This window comes from Ornithodoros turicata, chromosome 4, assembly GCF_037126465.1.
Source record: "Ornithodoros turicata isolate Travis chromosome 4, ASM3712646v1, whole genome shotgun sequence".
Lineage (NCBI taxonomy): Eukaryota > Metazoa > Arthropoda > Arachnida > Ixodida > Argasidae > Ornithodoros > Ornithodoros turicata.
The window spans coordinates 33,943,967-33,967,424 of NC_088204.1; the positions used below are offsets into that span (position 1 = coordinate 33,943,967).

General features: G+C 45.1%; 1 protein-coding gene and 1 long non-coding RNA gene across 2 annotated transcripts in view; one reads left to right on the plus strand and one right to left on the minus strand.

Annotated features, from left to right (window-relative positions):
• LOC135392964 (uncharacterized) overlaps positions 1 to 23,458 on the plus strand; it is a 326,884-nt gene that overhangs the window by 121,495 nt on the left and 181,931 nt on the right. The gene's annotated exons all lie outside the window — the stretch shown is intronic.
• LOC135392962 (uncharacterized) lies at positions 18,692 to 22,342 on the minus strand. The gene is made up of 3 exons (XR_010422335.1): positions 22,256 to 22,342; positions 19,119 to 19,328; positions 18,692 to 18,790 (listed from the first exon to the last, which is right to left on the minus strand). It is a non-coding gene; the product is annotated as an uncharacterized LOC135392962 (long non-coding RNA).

Genomic DNA, 23,458 nt, shown 5'->3' on the forward strand with positions numbered 1-23,458 from the left:
TTGCTTTCACTGAGATGAAGCTGTCACTTTTCTTGCAGGTGCTTGTAGGCAGCATTGAATGCCTTCCATCTTGACAGAGGTACACTGGATGGTTTGGTCGTGAACACTGCTTGATCACAACAGTACCCCTTCCATGCACAATAGAGGTCTGCCATATACCCTTCTGGATTAAACAGACAACCGCTACACAGTAAAATACATTCTTCAGACATCTAAGCTTGTAATGTTGCTTTATTGATCACTGTGTTTATGAATGAGCATACAAGTGATAGCAGTAAACAAGCAAACAATCAAGAAGAACATCCCCATACTGTTTTCATATCAATTTGCAGTAACCCAATGTATCTCTTCTTTTTTTTCTTCTTCTGTACAGTGCACAGGTGTTCGCCACAAACACCTTCCAGTCCATAATCTCTAAGAGAACATAGGCTATCGCCTTGCCTATAAAACATCTCGAGTTCATGACTTTATCAGTATAAGAAAACCTCAGGTGGGGTCATGCCAATGGCATCAACAGAGGCTTCTCTTCAGAGGCATCCCTATCGTTGACAAAAATTTTCGACCTTTTCTGTGCACATCCATCTTTGCAACCCTTTCCGAATTTATTATTATAAATTTCCCATGTTTTCCTTCATACCAGTCCAAATGCAGTCATTGGTGCGGGCTCTGGCCTTTTGCAGACCGCTATACTATTTGAGATTCTGTTTCTCACTTCTCAATTGGAGGCTACACAAATCTGCTATGCCGTAGGCGTGTACAGGGAATGAGGCAGACTAACGAGGATAGCCCTGATAGAACCGGGATGGAAAAATGTTGGCGAATCATGCGGACGACACACGAATGTATCTCTCGTCTGTTCCTGGGTCCAAGGAATCTCCAAACCCAACTTGTAAACACACAATAAGCAGTGAACCTGAGGTAGCTGTAAAAAGAAATGACACGTTCTTAAACACGTAGCACAGTAATTTCCTGACAAAGCCCCCTAACCGGGCCCTTGAGTTGCACAGTTGGTTAGTCTTCCTAACTTTCATGGGACATTCGTCGTGAGTGCAAACAACGACGGAAATAAGTATTGCTTAACGTACCTATTCTATCATGGGTGCAGTAAGCGAAGACTGTGATCGTCGCTGCAATGCTGCGGTGGATACACCACCAGAAGTTATGGCCGAAGATAGAGATGTGGGAACAGTGTGCTACGTGCTACACTGTACCTCGCCGTCATTGCACAACTCTGCCACTTCACCAACAGCACCGCAGCATAGGTACTCATCCGCGTCCTGGGGAGCACAGACGCCGCACAAACACTTGGTTTGTTTCCCGCGTCGTAGTGAATGTCACGGGGTCAAGTATTGACTACTCCCATCATGAACTTACCTAAGCCCGTGGTCCTCAGGCTCGTTCTGTTTCGCTAACGCATCTGCGCCACGTACATCACCAGCGACTTGCAGAGGAAGCGGATCAGTCGAATATGGGTCGTCATCAAACATGTATTCGTCACCGGAGCTATTACTAAAGACATTTGAACAGCACGATTCGCCACTTTCGCGTTCCGAGTCCGACATCTTCGTATCTGCCTTCGCCTCCCTGACCTTGCTCATGCAAGTTGCAAGCCGCACGGACGCCTCTGGCTCGCCGCGTCCTTGTTGGTCAGATTCCTTGTGACGTTTCTAAAGATTCTCAGTGGGAGTTCCGCTTGACGCCCACATCCGTCGTCTGCTATAGCGCCGCTTACACACGAATTATGCACAAAGTGTTCCGTCGATCGGGATGGGACTTTCGGAGTCATGATCAGTGAAGGACGGAGAATCTCATTTCACTGTCGTTTCGGAATCGATCTGTGATCGATGCGATTATCCCTTTGAGACAACTCTAGAATTATACAGGGATATTTTTGGTTTCCTTCTCCTACACTACTGCTCAAATTTACTTTAAGAGCTCAATGTAATGAACTTGTAGGCACTTGAGGTATACTCACGTAAATATACAAAGGAATACATGCATTTTACATAAACGCCGAAAACTATTAGAATAGCAATGTCCATAAAGCATCCCTCCATCGTCCGCTCATTGTCTCCGTAGACATCCGTCCGACGTCCTTCCGGAGTCCTGGCTACCCTCAATTGGACATCTGAGCGTACGTACACTCTAAATTCTCTGACGGACACGTGCCAGTTAAAGTTCCCTCAGAAAGTACAGCCGGTACACAGCCGTGGTCGTGTGGAAACAGCCGTAACGGTTATCAAATAGCGAGCACAGCGGTCCTCATCGCCAAATTTCAGCAGGTACAAAGCCGTCCCGTTGGTATGAAACGGCTTTGTGCCCGCTGAATAATATGTGTGTCTCCTGAACCTTGTACTCGTGTGCTTGCTGAATAATGCGCGTGCCGGCTGAATGTGCGTGCGCCGGTGAGTGACATGGCACAACGTATTCTCCCGCAGTACGTTCCTTCCCTCTTTCTTGCCCGCTGTCTGCGATGCAACCTTGCTTTTGAGAAGGACACCTTGCTTTTTAAGTACAGGTCTAATGTTTGCTTAAGGTAAGTCAACCTAGCTGCGATGCATCGTACGACGTCTGCGTTTTACTCGTGTTTAACAATCGAAGTAACTTCTATTGCAGACGGTGGACGCATTGCAAATGGCGGCAGGAGAGGATCGGCTGCATCGGTGAAGCGACGATGTACATTGCAAGCGAGGTTAATTGTGAGGTTGTGTGCGAGGTTATAGGTGACCGTGGGACTGTATCAATTGCGAGGAGGTGAGTTACAAATTGGAGTACTATTCCAGCATTCACGTTGGAACAATACCAGCGTGATATTCACTTCGGTTTCTTTACAGGTTGTTTCCTGTCTCAACGGCCACACAGACGCGTGCAAGATTGCAACTGCTTCTCACATCGAATTATTGTCTATTGCCACTTGTTTGGACAATTGTTCCTCGGCCATTTCGTTTCAGGAACTATCGTGTTCGTCACTAAAGATCAGTGATGGCCAGTAGTTAAATACATGTAGTTAAACTACTAGTTAAACTACCAGATTGTAGTTAAAAAGTAGTTATCAACTACTTGCAGAAATGTAGTGGCAACTACTAGTTAAACTACTATTTCAAGTAGTTAACTACAGTAGTTAGGTTACTAAAGGCGCAAACTATATTTCCGATTTTGCCGCAAGCTTTAATGCACGATTGTGGTTCCGACTTTTACCTTGAGCTACTTGTTTGATGAGAACGGAGGTGCAGAGCAATTGTGTCGTGCATGTGTACTAAATCGTCACTTTTAATGCTTGTCCAGCAGTGTTGCGGATTTAACGAGTCAAATCGAATTTAAATCAAATCCATGTTTTTCGGAACACCGCAAATCAAATCCAAATCAAGTCCGGATTTAAACTTGAGGCGACAAATCAAATCATTTTAAATCCGGATTTGTTTTTGGTGTGCTAAATCAAATCCGGTTTTAAATCAGGATTCATCAAATCCGTCAACGAATCCGGGGGCTAAAGTTCCCGAAATAACTGTAGCATGCAGCTGACCATGTCCACAAGGTCGTACGATTACTGCATGCATTCGCTGGATAAGACCGTGACATGGTATAAACACCTACAAATCTCACCTGCAGCGAAGAGTATGAACAGCCAACATAGCGATGCCAACGTCGACACCGACATTTTATTTTCACGTGGATATCGGAGTAACATATTTGTCAAATACGCTTACTCGGCACATATGATAAAGCCAACTGCCGGGAATTATGTTGTGTTAAATGTGACGGCTACGTGCTGCACACCGCAATTGTGTTATAACAAACTCAATAGTACATCCGCCCAACACGCGTAAGCAGTCTTATTCTCTCAGGTACTTGTTTAGAAAGACCAGCTGCTCCAATGTAGCTGGCTGCAGCTTGTTTCTTTTCGCGGTCTTGATCAGGCTGGCTGCAGACAGCACTCGTTCAACTGCTCCAGAACTTGCAGGTACTGCAAATACATGTTTCGCTACTTCCGAAAGCAGCGGGTAGCGGGCCACTGCGGACATCTAATAGCAGAGAGGGGAAACACCATCATCCTTTACTGTACACTCGCTTAAACAGAGGACTATTCCGTCGTTCGTTCCTGCGGTACGAGTTCTGCGGTGGCACCAAGTTGACCATAAGCAAGACACTATGAAAAAGGGCAACCAACATTCACATTCCTATTCCTGGACACAATGACCTCATACGGCTGGTTCTCATGTGGACATTTCGGGACTTCTTTTAGCAATCTCTGGGACACCAGAACGCGACATCAGTCGCAGTTCCGAGAACAAATAAAACAGACAAAATACGTGTATGGTAGTCCTTTTCTCGAACGTACATTGCCTGAGCTCAGTGCACCAGTGGTGTACTTTCTCCAATGCGTTCCATTTCTAAGAAATTATAGAAAGCTGTGATACCGTTGTGAATTAGACATCGAACTACCCATGTGATTATGTGTGAGAGTATTGCATGACGTACCTTTAGTGCTCGGAAGGGAAGATCGCTATACGCCTTCGAGGTGGTCTGTCTGACCAGACAAACCAGCTCTTAAACTTGAAGCAGTCTACAAATAGTGTCCGCAGACGCAATAAAAAAATCATGGGATTTCTTTTTAAACGAAACATAACTTTTGGCGGGACATTGGGAACCAAGATGCCGGGATGCAAGGCAAGCCATCTCAAATCCAAACATTTTTTAAACCTTCTCATCATTAAGAGTTGCATTGCATCATGTGTAAACATATGTGAAATGCAATTCAGCCAAATGTCTTGTAAAAACGTTATTACAGAGACGGCCTCAGATACGACAGACAAAGAATCTGCCCGCTCGTCAACGTCAAATTTCGCAGCAGTCAAAATCCAACCATTTTCCTTCAGGAGCTTGACCAAATACACATCCAATTCCGTCGAAAAAAATGTGATTCAATCCAAATCCAAATCATCTGCCAAAATTGTGATTCAATCCAAATCCAAATCATCTATCAAAAATATGATTCAATCCAAATCCAAATCGTTGCCATATTTTCCTCGTAAATCAAATCCCAAATCAAATCCACGAGCCCTTTGATGGATTTAAATCAAATCCCCGGATTTAAATCCGCAACACTGTTGTCCAGTGAAGCCTCATTTGCTGTGAAATAAATATGCAACTTAGTTTATCGCGTAGGCACAGAAAGAATCCCGCCGCAAGCTTTGTATTTGACGATCGTAGCAGTGGCTTGAGCCAAAGTTTGTCATGGCTTGTGATTCATATTTAGGTGTCCAAGAACACTACAAGGGATTGGTGTTGATGGATAACGTTAAGTAGTTATAGGTGTAGTTAAACTACATTGCAGTAGTTAAAGAAGTAGTTTTAACTACTCCCCTGAAACGTAGTTGAACTACTAGTTAAACTACTCCATCACGAAGTAGTTAGTAGTTATAGTTAAACTACTGCAGAAGTAGTTAGTGGCCATCACTGCTAAAGATCTTCATTGAGCTTTGCAGTGCCAGCCTGTTCGAAGTTTCGAGGATTGTGTGTTCGGCGTTTAGAGGACTGCCTGGTGCATCGGATCATCGGATGGGTTGTGTGTCCGTGCAACGTGTGCTCCATATGTGCGTTGGTATTAGTGAACCGTGTATGCTTTCCATTCGGCAAACGATGATGTACTGGATGCAATTTAAAAGTATGTGCAAGCCAATAAAATTTGGTGTTTCATGTTTGATGTGCTTGGAGCATTTTCTTTTTCGGCTTTTTTTTTTTTTTGCGAGACCTGGAGGTAATTTTTCTGTTAGGGAACTCGAGAAGCGCAATGTGTTTCGGGTATTTGTGGGTACAAGTAACCGTTCAATACGTCCGGTACACTGTGACTCCTGGCGTCAGCAGGCATGTCGTACCAGTTGCTTCAATGGGCACATGGCGCCTGGAGCTTTCGCAGGCACCGCGTGCCCCTTGGAACCCTCTGGCATATTTATATAAAAAAAAAAGTGATCAGACGGCACCTATCCGTCACTGGGTTTAGAGTGTATACGTGACCAAACACATTATCCACAGGATATCAAATGCGCATGCACGTACATTCGTCGTGCCAGTACTCTGTACCACCAGAATCCCCCGTCCACCACTGAGAGGCGATAATGAAGGAAAAGCAACCCTCGGCACCGAAGCGAAACGAGCCGCTTCGAAAACATTGACTGCGTGATATATGTGTAAATATGGGTACGATCATTGGCCTCCGAGAACGACGCTGTCTAACTTCGCGCTGATTGTGCCAGAGCGGTGAGGCCGAACGGCCAGTGGAGAAGAAACGGAGAACGTTATGCTAGCGGACGTTAGCGGATGGTGTCGGTGGTGCTTGAATGCTTTCGATTCGAATAAAACGGTTAACGCGAAAACAGGATATCCGATCCATATTATCATCGCAACAGTACAAAGACTGACATGACCCTGCACCTCAAAAGGACGTATAAATCGAGAGGAAGTCGGCACTCCTGCTTCCAATGTTCCGCTGGTCAATGGTAGGTGGTTTGGTTACTTTTTGTTGAAGGAAGTAACGCAGGTTTATCGTGCGAAGTTTATTACAACATTTACAAGTCACTCCGTGACGTTAGAGGCGGTGCGTAGTGTAGTACTATCCCGTAACTTGTGGACTCCAGATATTCTGCTAGTCAATTTATATGCCCGATCATACTAGTTGTCCCTCATGTCCCAGCCATCCATTCACTGTGATCTGCGAACATTTGTGACACGTGTGCTTTGGTGTGGAAACAGCAAGTCAGTATGGATTGTCTATTCATAAACAGTACAGTAATTTTAGTCCAAAGTTACGCTTGATCAATAAAGTCCCCCTTTTTAGTGCTCCCGCAGCAATCTCCAACAACAACACACCTAGCTCGGCTTTTACGTACTGAATGTGCGGACTGCGATTACTTTTGCACTGCTCTTCAGTGTAGAAACAAGTAAAGGTCCACTGAAGCCTGTGACGAGACATTATGCATGTATACTGTGACTTTTTCGGAGCACTCCATGAAGAGAAACAAATTTGCTCATGAACTGTTGTAACAAGGCATCGCTTTTAGTTTCTCTACGTACGTACGTACGTTACTTAGCAAGCGCAGAAGGAAGAAGCTGAAGGGGGTGGGGACGGGACCCGAGAAGACAAACCCGAGAAAAGAAAGAGCAGGAGGTTAGGAAAGTAGGTCAGAACGAGCATGTCGTTCACCCAAGATCTTTCCAAGGCTGGCCACTCGTGACAGAGTGAGACGCTCCTGGTGATCACGTGGTTCGGCCGACCGCCATTTTCCCTGGGTGACTCGACCGGTGGGAAGTTCAGGCGGCTATGTATAGCGTGGTACCTCTCACCCTTTCTCGCCAACCTCTGCCAGGATATCCACGCAATCAGGGGCCAGGCGGATGCCGACGCGGTAACCCAGCAATGGACACACTGAAACTTGCCCTCACTAGAATTCAACTTCAAATCCGAACACCGAGCTCCGAACACATAATCGAAATTCAACTTCAAAACCGTGATGGGATCTGAGGTTGAGGCCAGTGCCATGGGTTCTGAAGTCTGTGTGGGGGCTTTGAAGTTGAAGTCAGCCTGATGGGTTTTGAATGTGAAGTCAGTGTGATGTGTGTCAGGTGAGGTCATTGCGATCGGTTTTGAACTTGAGGTCCAATGATGGATTTCGAAGTCCATGCGGAAAGTTTTGAAGTTGGCAATGTTTAGTCTGTTCATGGTGTTCCCGTTGTGTCCATGGGGTTTACTTAAATGCGAACCCGTATGTACTAAAAGACAAATGTGAGTGTGTATTCAGCAGATATAAACGGTTAAGGTGCTGTCACACTGGACCGACACGACACCGACACTGACACGGCGCCGACCCCCACGGAAGACAGACGTTGTCACCATACATTGTATTGCCAAGCACACCTGTCACACTGCGCCGACGGACAGCGGCAGACGCAAGTCGACAAAATGTCGTTTCAGTGTGACAGATTTCGATAACAAAATCGGCAGGCAGACAGTGTCTGACGACATCTCAACAGCAGTTTGATCGTTGCTCAAAAAAGCGATGACCGACATACGACATCCACTGCGCGAAAATATATTTTTGAAAAATCCATGTTGTGGGTGTTGCGATTATTATTTAAACAATCAGCGCCTCTGACGGAGGTGTGTTCGCGAAAACCGTTGTCTTTTGGAAAGTTTTCGCTGCGCGCGTCGTGTTGCCCCTCAGCTATGGAGTTCACAACGGACGATGAGAAAACGTTGATATCTACAATGGAGACAAAGCATGAGATTCTCTAGCATCCCATGCTTTTTCGTCGCACGAGCCACTTCCTACTCCACAATGATCGTGGCTTTTTGCTAGTTTCATCGTTGTCGTCCGAGTAGAGCGCAAGATAAAACGCCACGGCGCACATTCCCATAAGCTTCAGCTGTGCAGGACGCCATCTTCGAACAATGTGGTGGCGGCAGTAACGATATTGCTGTCGTTCAGTGTGACAGGCATGTTTGTCAGCGGCGGGTGCCGACAGCGTCCAGCCGTGACGGCCGGCAGACAGACGCGTCGCCCGTCTGTGCAGTGTGACAGGTGCAAGCACACCGTGTCTTTCGATGTCGGCATACAAATTTTGTCGGCTGTCGGTCCAGTGTGACAGCACCTTTAGCGTTTCGCGTCCGGTATAGGGCGTAATTTGCTGGTGGCCTGCGATGGCATACCCCCGCGTCCATGGTTGTGTATGCTTGCTTTCCGTGGACGCTGGAGAGGGTAAGTATCAAGAAGTAGAGGTACCACATGACGTGACTTCCATGCAGAGGCGACATGGCCTAGGCATGACCTTCAACACTGCACTATGTTGCGAATCTAAGCGGTCGATGGAGAAGTGGGAGAGCGCATCGCGCACATGCTGTTCAGCGCGTGCGGGTTTTATGCTTGGGTGCACGTCGAAATAAAGCTATCCAAATCCCGCTTACAAAATAAACGAACAGTAAATAAATGTTTTCTGACTATAAAATGACCAGCCGTGCGCGGGAAACTGTCAACGGCGAACTCAGACTAACCTGGATATAAAAATGCAAACACCAAACTTAAACAAACCAAATAATAAACTAACCAACATGCTGCTCGGTCGTGTCCGCCCTGGTAATCCTAAGTGCTGAGAAAATGTGTCTTTTGTTCATTAATATAATTTAGGTAGACATCCAAAACACGTGAATTCGACTGGTTAAAGGAACTGTAAAGTGAATTTCAACCCAGGGTTACCTTATGATTTTATGAAAGCCTAGGAAGAGTACATCTCAGTTACGAAATATTTCTTTTTGAATCCTTTCTTTCTTTGAGTAATCGAATTTCAAAGATTATATTCGAGCGCAAAGCTCAGTACTCCCTAAGACACAACACTGGGTTGGCTCGTATCGGCTACAGCTAGTCTCGCCTTTCTAATTCGCACCCCGGTCTGTGGCGAAGGCGGGATGTTGTTTTGAGGTCTACGTCGTGTGATGTTGATTTTTCCAAACTTGAATGCCCTCGAGTTTGCGATAGTCCAGCAGTCACGCCCGCAAAATGTTCGTTCGTACGAGTGCACGCGGTAGACGCAGTATCACATGACATCATCCGCAGAATCGTCGACGGAGGATGAATTACCGTCATTGCAGTCACCCAGCCGCCGTGGGAAACACTCTGCATGTGTAATGAAAATGTTGAGAACCTCGCAGCGCAAATATGGCATTGCTCTTTCGGTTCAGGTGTCCTTGTGGCACATGCGTGCCGATGCCGACGGCAGAAGAATGCCTTTGTTGCCGCGAAATGAGACATTACTGAAGCAGCGCAGCGGTTGCATTTCAAGAAATATGTACTTTAAAATAATGTGGCTGAAAACTGAGACGTGAGAGAAAGCGACGATTACGCTGTTAAGAGGAACAGCTAAGTGAACAAGTGAGTTCCTCCATGTGTGCCTTCGGTTTGTTATTAGTAAAGTTACAGATCATAATTTTACGCTGTCCATGGTACATGCAGGAAGTTTCGGTACGTTGCCTACAAACAGTTTACCAGGTGGCTCTGGGGACCATTAGGAAAGCTGAAAGCACTGCAGAAAAGTTCTTGAAGCATAGTCTGTACATGCCATAAGGGAAAACTTTCCTTCTGAAGCACACAAAGTTTTTTGCCTTTTTGACGTGTGATGCAGTAGATGCTGTCTGACCATGTACATGTTTATTCGCTTTCACTGAGATGAAGCTCTCACTTTTCTTTCAGGTGCCTGTACGCTGCATTGAATGCCTCCCATCTTGACAGCAGTACACTGAATGGTTTGAACACTGCTTGATCACAACAGTATACCTCTCATGAACGATAGAGGTCTGCCATATACACTTCTGGAATAACCAGACAGCCATTACACAGTAAAATACATTCTACAGACATCAAAGCTTGTAATGTTGCTTTATTGATCACTGTGTTTATGAATGAGCATTCACGTGATAGCAGTAGACAAGCAAAAAATGAAGGAGAACATCCCCATACTGTATTCATATCAATTTGCAAGTGCTACTTCGCACCAACCAGTAACGCAATGTATGTATGTTTTTTTTTTATTCTGTGCAGTGCACAGGTGTTTGCCGCAAACACGTTCCAGTCCATAAGCTCTAAGAGAACATAGGCTATGACCTTGCCTATAATCGATTTATATATTGATATAGAGATATATCGATTCAGCTGTGATCCTGTCAAGGGTCAATTTCTATGTTCCACATTGCAACACTAGAACCCACAAAACATGTTATATATGTGGTAACAGTTACGAGAAATCACCTTCTTTGAGGCTTCAGATTGTATATAACTCCCATTCCGGGGTTTTTGATCTGTTCAGTGGTGCCTTATTTGGCGTCGTTGGCCAACTTCGATGCCTCCTTCATGATGGGTCCAAAGCTATGCCAGTTGTTGCCTCGCCATCTACATGATTTTGTCTTTGTCGTAGTATTTGTTTTTGTTTTATTTTATGTAATTATGGTGTTTTAATTCATTTCTTTGTATTGACTGTTTGTATGGTGCATTATTAGGGAGGCTCTCTGGCCGTTCATGGGCTCCAGAAAAATAGAAATAAATAAATACATGTCGCGTTCATGACTTTATCAGTATAAGGAGGCCTTAGGTGGGGTCGTGCCAATGGCATCAACAGAGGCTTCTCTTCAGAGGCATCCCTGTCGTTGACAAAAATTTTAGACCTTTTCTCTGCACATCCATCTTTGCAACACTTTCTCAATTTCTTATTATAAATTTCCCATGTTTTCCTTCATACCAGTCCAATTGCAGCCATTGGTGTGGGCTCACGCCATTTGCAGACCGCTACTATTTCACTGTAGCTGACATCTTTGCAAGTTGTTGGTGTTTCACTCAGGAGGTGATCTACAGCCTCTGCGAAGATGAGGTATGGTCATGGCTAAATGTCTTCCCTATGCCATTTCTATCGAAACATGTTCCCTCATGGCTGTTGAAAGCGTGCCAGCTAAAACCTAGACACATTGTCTCGAAGCTTGTATACATTGTTTCCTGAATGACAGCTGATTTGTATACGTAAGCTCATACTTCTCCACATGCTAAGTAGAAGCTCTGCATTTCCCTCAGAATTGGGGCTACACCCGTAAAGGTGGTTACAAGTATGCTCGGGTTTAGCTCAGCAAGTGCACGGAACTTGACCGCAGATTCAAGCTTTTTCTTAACCCTCTGTTACAAGATCCTCTTGTGGACTACATGGCCACTAAGCATTCCCGAGCATGGCATTTGCGTATTGCAATTGTACAAGCTTGTTCTTTTTACCTTTTACTACGTGTACCTTTTATGTCACTGTTGCAGATAGAATTATTGTAACAGAAAATTCAAATACGCAAAGCCTGTGTGCCTTGTTTTGTATATTTTTTTCGTGCCCTCAATACTTTCTAACAAGAATTTGGATTTCCTCCTCACTACCTTCTTTGTTCCCTTTCTCTAATGTACATCAGTATAAATATCTACCACGTATGTCTGTATCATGCCTAATGAAGGACGGACTCTATTCGAAAGCTTGTGTTTCAGTAAGATAATTTGGATGTTTCAGTCTCTCATGACCGTGAGTTCTGATAATCCTACCTGTGTCGGTAAAGGGAGCCAGCAACCTTTCTAGTAGGTGTTGTAGGTGAGGTCTGTTGAGGTGACTTGAATATTAATCAGCTCGAGTAACCACGGAACCTGGTCAGCAGCAAATACTACTAGGTGTCATTTGAATCTGTGAAAACATAAGGCGCTATGAATTCACACCACGGCCGCACTGGTCCCATTGAAAAGGATTGTGCAGGACAGCAGGATGTTCCCTGCAGCCATCTTGTTCACTTCTGGCCGAAGTTTCCAAGATAAATGTGTTCACTTGGGCACTCGGCTTTTGTGGTGGGAAGCGTGATGCGAACATCTGTGGCCACTTTGTGAGATGCACCGGAAGTTCTGAATATCATGCACATTTGACGTACTTCTTCAGGTCTGGTGAAGCAGAGGGCACAACACTGCAAAGTACAAGAGCTTTAAGTATCTGCAATCTTGTATCGGAACTCCATTCGAAACTGTTGTCTTCATATTTCCAGAATTACTCATCATCTGGTTCCACCAGTGGTGCAGATATTGTCATATCATGCACCTGCAAGACATGCAGAAGTTAAAATGTTAAACAAAACAAGAGCTTGACCCACCTGTGAGCATGAGTGTATATGGACAATAGGTGCTGAATTCATCACGGGATAAAGGTTGAGAGGTGTTGACGGTAAATCATCCATTGACACGCTTTTACTTCTGAGTTTCACATTCTTGTCAGTCACGAGGAAAGCCTGTGTCGCTGATATGAGTTAAGAATGCGGTCAGTGTCGATAGCACATTTTGACACTTATATTCTCCTGCGAGAGCTCAGGGCTCCCCAGGGGAAGGGGGATATTTTGTTTGGTACATTACGCAGCGTAGGCATCACCAAAATCGATTTGAATTTCAAGTGAACCACATATATGTATCATTCCTGTGTGTCGGTAAATACATACCTCGTCAGCACTGGTGTTCGCATCGTCAGACGTCACACGTTGAAACACTGGTGTCGGGTCTGCCGTTTGTGCGAGAAGTTTTCGGCCGTCCGCTGCTACCATTTCGTACAACTCGTCAGAGAAATGGGTTGTGCAAATACGGCATGGCTCACGAATATTTTGACGAAGCGCTTGCAACAACTTTCGTTTCCGTGCATTTTCCGTTGGAATCTTGTGGTACACAACGTCCCTTGTCGAAAGAGCACACTTGGTGTGTCCTCGAACATTACAGTAGATACCTGGCATAGCTGTCAGGTGAAGCTTTGTTCAATTTCAGCAGAAAATGAACTTTTTCGCGTACACAAACCACGCAAGGCCGCAATAAACGCCGTCGCCGTGCAATATGTTTGGGAGGAGAACAAAGAGAGGGCGCTGACCGCACTGACAGTATTTTGGTATACTGTTTCTTCGATATTTTGAAGAATTGTCTCAGTAATTCTTGTGATTCTAAAAGTAGTGTTTATTCGAGATTAGTAGCCTGTCGTAAGTTCATTGTGTATTACTTAGGTATCACGTGACAGGAGTACTCCCATCATGACTTTTTTAGCTGTTACGGGGCGCAACCTACCGTCCGATTTATTTTTTCTAATTTATGTTGTGCAATAATCATCACCCTTTGAGTGCTTACCCTATTGAAAAATATTCTTGATGGACCACCAAGCCTGATGGGCTAGTATGTTTTTGACCTTGGTGGGCCGACGTACCCAACAGCCCACCAGACGTGATGGGCTGGTGGTCCAACCAGGCTTGATCGGCTGGTGGTCCAACCAGGCTGATGGGCTGGTGGTCGAACCAGGACCCCAGCCTGGACCAACTGGACCCCAGTGGATTGTGTGAGATGACCTGCAGGGGCGCCGGAACAGGGGGAGCAAGGGGAGCGACGGCTCCCCCTCATTTACGAATGGGGGAGCACGGCTCCCTCAGTGTCAGCCCAGTGTCGTGATGTTTTACGGTCTAACGGAATGGCCCGTGCATGTGTTCTTTCGGCGGCCATAAATTTAGAGAGAAATAAACAGAGAGCCTACCACTGGTCACTGTGTGCGGAGACCGTTTGAGAAGAGCTACATACGAATGATGTCCGGTTCACAGGGTTCTGGAGTTGACCATGGCAAGGTTGCTGGGGCGAAGTGCACCGTCGAAGTTTCGAAGTGCAATAAATCAGTCAGAAAGTGTGTAAAGGTAGGCGCGAGCATTACTAGACTCAATCCACGGGGTGGGGTGGGGGGACAGAGGCGCAAACGGGAATCGCGAGAGGCACGCAAGACACCAGCCATCTAGGGGAAATAAGGATGCCAAGAAACCGCCCGGTTGAAGACAGAGGGTTGTTATAATGGCGGTTTGCGAGGCGCAGCCACAGATTTCAATGGGTTATGGCGAGGGTGCCCACTTCGAGTTGGCGTGTAAGACCTGTAGTACGACAAGTGCGATGGACTGAGACGAAACGTCGCACTGGTGTTGTGTTCATGTGTCGGCAGTAGCAACGTCGAGGGAGCGCCATCAAGGCCTCGCCTGCAGCAGCGTTACAGGATTATCAAACGTCATAGACATCGGAGAAAGCCACACCTCTGGTAAGAGATATGTATCGCAGCTTGCGTGTTGTCTTCATATTACGTATGTTTATGTTCACCTGTCATAGTAAAATATTCTATCTGTTAACCTGGTTGCTGGCTCCTCACTTTCCACCGTACCGGTGCCCAAAGTTACCCGCTGTTGTAATTTATCCGGCTTTTCTTATTGAGTCGCCCTGGAGTGATAACGACAGCGTGACACCCAGCCAAAGGGACACATTCTTGCTGAGCTCCAGACCGCAGCAGAAAAGTCTGGTTTATTCGCAGAAGGCTTGCGGATCAGACGATATTCGCTTCCAGTCCCCACACATGTACATGCCGCGACGATTCCCGGGGACAAGTGCCCGAAGTTCCTTACACATTACTTGCCATGAGGTCTTGGCACTGCGCAGAAGTAAAAAAAGCTGGACGCACTGAACTCATACCAACTGGCCCACCACCAAGCGCTATTTAATTACAACACTTCTGCAATGTTATTTTAGATCTACTGTACAAATATGCACATGTCGTTTGCTGGGAGCACGTTTACAGTTTATGTAGCAACCCTGTACAACGCCAGCATGAGCCCTCAAGGAAAATAAGTCATGATGATGATGATGATGTTTACGGTAGCACCTTTTTTCGCTCCCCCAGTGGAAAAATAGTTCCGACGCCACTGCCTGAAGGTGATGTACATGACTGCTAAAACTAATATTGCCAAATCATATGACGTATGGAGAGCTGTCCTTGTACAATACACATGTCTAAAGAGTCTCCGAGCTGTGATTTGTTCCTTTCCGGGATAATGGTGCCGTCGTGGGTGTGTTGATGGGAGGCAATGACATCACACGTTAGAGTGGAGAGATTTCAAAGAAGATACACATTGTATTTGAGAACCTTAAAATATTTACAAGTTCAAGGCTCGCCGTGGAGGTCGACGAAGGTCGCTCATTTTTTGCGACAGGTATACTCTCATCATTTTCAGTCTCTTCTGAAGGCTGTCTTCTGGGACGTTCTTCTTTTCCACGAGGAATCGTCGAAAGGCCCCTGTAACAAATTAGCGGAGAGATATGTAGTACACCATTAAAGCAATCACATTCAAACTCAACACTTACGAACAGCTAGTGTAAAGCATTCGTTGTAGAATAAAAGGAGTAACACAGTAAATAAAGGAGTAACACATAACTTAATGTGGTAATACACTAAGGGCTGTATAGTACTTAATAAATTGGGAATGGGATTGAGAGACAGCTTTAGTCATTAGGAAGGTTAGTGGCCAGGAATCACACAACCATAACTTCCTGTTGCTGTACTGCATTAAGCCATAGAACAATAAAATGCAAAAAAGCCCCGTTTCATCTTGGAGTGGTGCCTATCCAAATACAGAAGTCTTATGGAATCTGAGATCTAGAACACTGTGCACATTGAGAAAGAGCAAACTGGCCTGTGCTGCCACTGCTGTATTAGTAGAAACAGCCAAATTTAGGTAAAAAGTTGCTAAAATCAATACAAATGCATAGAACTTTGCAAAAATAACGATTACCAAGCTCCAACCAACGATGCCTGGTCACCAATTTGATTAAAGCTGCAGGCTGCTACCATATTGCCAACACTACTGACTGCGGCCCCAAAACTGTAACAGAAGCTTGAACAGATGCATCGTTGATTAGTTCTCACTTATACTGACTGTAAAACAGTGCCAAAAGGATGAATCGAGGCAACTGACCGAAAATGTTTTTTGCACATTTTGTGTTTACTTATTTAGAAATGCTGCAGGTAATACTTATAGCCTAAGCAAAAAATATAAAAGGAACCGCAGGAAAAGATAACAGAAGAGCCTTTAACAATGCAGTTGTAACTCAACCTTTTAAATAACAAGCCCTCTAACTGGTAACAGTACCAGAGGGTGATGAATTCCATACTGGAATGGTCTCAACAAAAAAACATTTTAGGATCACATTATGAGTGAATCTCATCTTGAATGGGAGAATGTACATGACACATGTTTCAGGGCACTAGAGATCGTAGAAATAATGAAACCTGATACTACCCCTAAAAAACTACTTGAAGGGCATTCATGATCTCGCAGCCAAATAATTTGACTAAATAGAATAGTAGCCCTGATAAACAAGGTGAACATACCGTGAACAGCTTGAACTTTCTCTGGTGTTAGGGCTGGGAACGTCTCAACCTTCCCTTTGGCTCTGGCGTGATTCGACAGCTTGCCTGAGAAGATCTTGCAGCTGAGCACTTCAGTACCCCACACCGCTACCGCAAGCTCCTTGACGAAAACGGTGCCCTCATCTTGTGAAAACATGATGTCCCACTTCTCTTTGGGGATGGCAACCCCATTTCCAAGGAGAGTCTACAACAGTATAGATGGTATAAATTAATTAACTTCATTACGGCATAATCAATTACTACTTCATATATTTCACTGACTTTGCACTGGGGCGAAGCCCACACACACCCTGACCAGAAGAATCACGAGCTACGTGACCTTCTGACAGCACTGCACAAACGGTGCCTGCCTGCGTACTGCTGAAAGTGGCCCAATGAGGTCGAAACAGCTGTCCGGTACCGGCATGGCAAAGTTTGAGCACCTGGAAACTTCTCATGATAAAGTCTTCCCTTTAATCGCGATTAGTGTACAAACGCAGGAGAGCTAACTTTGTCCGAGGGGCGGAACCAGACCCTCTGTTTGGGGAGAGGGTTTCTTTGTCGGAGTGGGTAGTGGGGAGAGAGGAAAATCTAATGCATAAACTGACGTTTTCTGGGGAGGCGACCGCCCCCCCCCCCCCCCCACACCTTCCTGCATCCGCCACTGACTGGGCCTCTCAACCATAAAGTATCTCAATTTCTTCCCGGTAATTAACAGACTGTGGGGATTTATCCACTTAGCCATTTATATTAAGTTTACTAAATTTTAAATTACACTTAAAAAGCATTATACTGTGCAAAGATGTGTACACAGTGCGATATACAATCTGAATATAGTATGAGAAAAACGATACACACAGGCCTGAAAAGTAACAAGGAAAAATACCCTGCGATGTCACAGAGTAGTTCATAGAAGATATACTTTACCATTTCCAATGGAGGCTGTTCTCCAGGTTCCCCTGGAAGGAAGCAAAGTATGATTAACTTGACAGAAGACAATGTTGAAACAGTGGTGTACAGTGCAGTACCGTAGAGTGGTGTACGACTAAAATGGTGCGAAGGCATAACTTAAGCGCATCCAACCTTCTCATTTCTGCGCCATTCTCCGCTTGTGTTACCCAAGCTGATAATAGCCTCAGGTGAACTCTCTTTGATGGAGCTCAAGGGATGAGCCGCGCTCGTGAAAGCCTCGTTGTAAACCGAGACTGGTGCAACCGAAGTAAGTGGGCAAATATTTACCTTTCTCTGCAAGTTCCAGGGATCCCTCAGGTTGCGCGAGGTTTCCACCTGTACAATGATTAACATGTCGAAAAATTAAGCAGGCGTGCTACCCACATTTCCCGGCATGTTGGGACAAAATGAGGTCGACCAACATTGGTTGAAATTTTGTGTTTTGCGGTAGATGTACAGGTATTTGTAATGATAGGCCAGGAAGGCAGTCCCCAAAAGATGGCCCACCTCAGAAAGACCTTCATGCCGGGAAATGCAGAAGAATGTGGTACACCTGAAACTGAGTATGCCATTCCTTCCACGTTGTTGGCTGAAGAAAGAGAGATACCTGCATAAATTTAATAAAAAAATGCTACAGCTGTGCAACAGTTTGGACAGGTGCAGAATAGGGAAATCATGAGGCAGGGTAAAAAGGCCTCACACCAGGAGCAACAAATATTGAAAATATTTCTTTTGGAACACCGGCTGATTCTCACGTGCGGACATCCGTCGGCCTGGTTAAATCACGGATACACAAAATATCAAAAATCCTAAGGAGGCCCGAGTAATGTTATGTTCATACCGTCGAGTTCGCATGGAGTAAGTGGTGAGGAAGGCACGTCCTTGGAATGATGCACAAAGACATGGCGGCTTTGTGGGTCTCGCACTCCATGTGATTTACTTCTTGTACACCTGCTGGGAAAGCTTAATATAAATAATTTTTGTAATGGTCACATCGCAGTGCTGTTACTTCTCTGAGGTTGAACGGGAACGGACACCATTGTCTGCGCTACAGAATCTGAAGTGGAAGTATATTATCTCAGTGAGTCCTGCACAAAAGCTTCATTTCCCCTGCGACCCAATAGCAATATTGGTGTAAATCACAGGACAATGGATAGCTAGCAAGCAAGGTGGCGGTACAGGTTCACAACTTAAAAACCCAAGACCGAGAGACAAAAAACAACACAGACAAAGTGTTAAAACGTCTCTGTGACCTTGTCTGTGTTACTGTTTTCTATCCTAACAACTCAATCCATTAACACTGCACGTAAACTGGAGCAACGGAGCACCAGGGAACGTGGATGAGTACTGAAACAATATTGGTGACAATATCATGCATTACTTACCTAGATCCAGTACCTTTGCAGCTAGGGCTTTACTGAGTTGCGTATTTAATTTTCTGATGCTTTTATTTCTTTTTCAAGAAATCCTATGTGGCTGTCCCTCTCATCAAGAAGCCTTTTTGGGACAACTTCGTCTTCGCTTTCACTAGTCAGCTCATCGAGAAGCGCCAGTTAGTCCCTACGGCTTGCAGCCTTTCGCTTACTAGCTGTATCCTGTCAATGGTCACGTCATGCTGCGTATATTTCTGGCAACTGGGTCATTCCAGGCCGAATCATCCAATGCTTGCGCTGAACCCTCAGAAGTTTGGTTCCCAAACATTATGATGGACACGTTCTGACATTAGAAGGCACATCTCAAGGTTATAGTGAAGAATATTTAACCGCTCTCGATCTACACTGACTCAAAGTTCAGGGGAATCACAAAAACTATGGTGCCAAAGTAGTAGTCCAGGCAGCGGACTGTTTAATCTACGCAGACATTTTCTGCACAGAACGCGAGGTCAAACCCCAAAGAACGTACTGAGCCCAAGCCGTTTCCCCCGTCAGAAGGGCGCACAGTACGCCGCGATTTGTTCACTGTTTGCGCTTCAATAAAGACATTTTCCTGGAAAGCTAGAAACCCCCAAACTTTCTGGCATACTTGGAAGTTCTCACAGTATGAGACATAAAAATTTTTGAAGATCTTAGTCACCGCCCTGCATTTGGACTCTTTTTCTTCTTTTTTGAAGGCTCCGCGGCTTTCTTTTTGTCTGTCCTCTACCCGCGTGACGGTAAAGAAACAAAGATTAACCAAGATAGCGAAGTTCAGCGGATGATGAACATCGCCTGCTGGGTAATTCAATTTTAAATCGACCAAGGACCGCCGGTGACAATTTTTTATTTCAGTGAAAAAAAATAAAAAATTGGAAACGACGTTCAGTGAAGACGAAAGCAGGTACGGGAGCTTCGCACGATCAGCAAGGAGAAGGGGGTAAGGTGGTGCCGTCTTTGCGACGTGATTTTTTCTTCCAGCTTTGCTGCCTTAGTGACGCCAATTTATTCGCGTCACAACCCTCGTACCTGGCCATGTAAAGTCACCTGTAGTACACCTGTATGGGGTGCAAATGGTCACACTTTAAGGGGTCGCTGAAGAAAAAATGCAAAGTTAGCAGATATGGCAAAAAATGTACACATTTTAGCGCTCATGGCTGCTCGACGGCTGGCCAGAGGTTTCTAAAAAAAAGTATTTTTAATCTGCAATCTTTGTGCACAGTGCAATGATGTGCAATCTTCAAGTTTCGTTGCCGAAAGAGATGTCAGTAACGTTAGGTGAGAGCATAAAATTCCCGATGTTTGGTATGGCGTACCCCGGCCTCTGCAAAAGTCCAATAATTTTGTGATTACTCAAAGGTTAACGTATCCCCTAAACGCAGCTGGAAAAATATGTTGCACTATTTTAGTAGGGTGAACGCAAGGGATTTTTTCTCTGTGGCCAGGTCTCGCCGTTGCTGCCGTGCACTCCAACTACACTTTCGAGTGGTACGCCATCGCGCGTTTCCTGTTTCACGGGCCCTTCGGTCTCCCTTATGCAGTACTGATACCTACGGCTGGCACTTATTTGTGGACATGTCCATGTCGTCATTCTTATTTACGTAGAACCCTTTTATATGCAGTTGCGAGACCAACAGATGACGTGTGTCTCTTATGCCACAGCGAATGAGAGTGGAGTAATGATTGGCGATATGTAGCTGTGTATAGCAATAACTTTTGCAACAGTTTTGTCAATGCTACACAAGGTGTGCATTTTTTTATAAAACTGTACTGTTGCAAAAGTCATTGCTATACTCAGCTACATATCGTCAGTCAGTACTCCACTCTCATTCGCTGTGGCATAATAATAGAAACACGGCATCTGTTGGTCTCGCAACAGCATATAAAAGGGTTGCACGTCAATAACAATGCCGACGTGAACATGTCCACAAATAAGTGCCAGCCGTGGGAATCAGTGTAACATCAGTGAGATCGAAGGCCCTGTGAAATGGGAAACGCATGATGGCGTACCACTCAAAAGTGGAGTCTGAGTGCAAGGCCGCAACGGCGAAAACTGGGCACACAGAAAAATTCCCTGCGTTCACCCTACTACAATAGTGCAACATAGTTTTGCAGCTACGTTTAGGGGATATGTTGGCCTTGAGCGATCGCAAAATTATTGGACTAAGTATTGCTGAGGCCTAAGTAAACATCGGGAATTTTACGCTCTCGCCTAACTTTACGGACATCTCTTTCGGCAACGAAACTTGAAGATTGCACATCATTGCACAGTGCACAAAGATTGCAGATTAAAAATACACTTTTTTAGGAACCTCTGGCCAGCCGCCGAGCAGCCATGAGCGCTAAAATGTGTGCAATTTTTGCCATATCTGCTAACTTTGCATTTTTTCTTCAGCAACCCCTTAACGTGTGACCATCTGCACCCCATACAGGTGTACTACAGTGCCCGGACTTTACATGAGCCAGCTATGAGGGTTGCGACGTGAATGAAATGGCGTCAGTAAGGCTGCAAAGTCGCAAGAAAAAATCATGCGAAATCTGGCTAGGGCCCAGTTTCACCAACGCCGATTAACATTTGAATCGGGATCAACCGTTCCTTAACTTGAATTCAATGCTTAACTGTGCTTCACAAAAGATAGTTATTGTTACTGAAACATTCATGATGTTACAAGCTAGCGCTGACAAAAAAATATTTGAGTGATAACTTCAAGTTTTAGCAACCCTTGATCTCGCGGTTCAAAGTTAACCAGCATTAGTGAAACCGGGACTAGTGCAAACAGTCCATTGCCTAACTACTACTTTTGCACCATTGTTTTTGTGATTCCCCTTAACTGTGACTCCGTGTAGACAGAGTGGTTGAATATTTTTCAATAAAACCTTGGGATATGCATGCTAATGTCAGGACGTGTCGATCATAATTTTTGGGAACAAAAGTTCCGGGGGTCGAGCGCAAGCATTGGATGATTTGGCCTGGAATAAACCAACTGATAACTAAGAATGAAGCTGAACAGGTACACATATACATGACACCGGAAAGCTAGAACGCATACAAATATTTGCTTTAACACATCTAGGTGACGACAACTAAACGAATTAAGAAAGTTTCGTACCCTAAGCGGCCTCTTCTTCTGACTAACAGGTGCATGCAGGTGGTTGCTCTTCGACGGCTTGCCGAGACGCTTGCGTTCTCCTCCAAGCCTTGCGTCCTCTTCGCTTTCTGCGTCATACATTTTGAAATGGCGTTACACAACACAAGGCTGCGGTGTCATCACTAAATTCATAGTGCGCACTTCAGTTTCTTCTAGAAGTAATGTACGAGATGCTTACCTGCCAAAAAAAACTACATCGGCCTCATAGTAGCCGCCCTTTGTTTTCTTGTCACCGGGCAAATACACATCGCAAACTGGAAAGGTCGCGTTCCCGTTGAAATCTGTAACGTCTACGGGTTCCGTGAAGTTTCTAATATTAGACGTTGGCACAACAAGCCGCGCATCGTCGAAATGAAATCGGATGTACGCGAACATCACTGCTACGAAGCGAAACTACTACTACAATCGACCGGGCACAACCGCGCACCACGTTGCCGTAAAACAAAAAGCCCAAAAGACACCAACGCAGGATTGACTTGGTTAAGTGCATAAGTGCCGAGCTTCTGATAACGATGACGCTTAGCAGTTCAGAATGCTCACACAAAAAGAGATCACGCGATGTTAAACTCAAGCAAGCGAGGTGAAAAACTGTGGCGTCGCGAAGGATTTGACTTTATAATATGTTTTTGAAGGACAACATTATTTAGTGCTGGAGTACGACTGCTTGATTGTGGGGTCATGCTCTGTGACCGCTGTTGTTACTTGATTGGTGGCGTCTTGTTCTAACACAATGGATTGTCAATAGTGTGGCTCAAGTCAATCTAATGTTGTTCCCCGCACATCGCAGGCGTTTTGGTTTTGCAAGCCTTTGTATTTAACGGAGAGTTACCATTATTACCAAGCTTACCGAAGTACAGTGGCAGTTTACGGTGTGAGCCGATAGCTAAGTGGTTAATGTGTGTTCTGTCGTTCAGATAATTAAGATATGGATGCCACAAAGGCCCGTCGGAAACGGTTCTTGGAGCCGGGGAGTGACTCTCGCATTCCGAAGCAGACCGTATTTAACAGAAGGAAGAAGGAACAGAGAGTGAATAGAAGTGCTAGTGCTAGTACAAGTGCAAATTTAGATTACTCTATGACAGAGGAGCGGATTGGACTTGAAGATTCCTGCACGGCTTCTGGCGGTGCATCTGCAGCAGACGAGGAGCAAGGTGACGACATAGG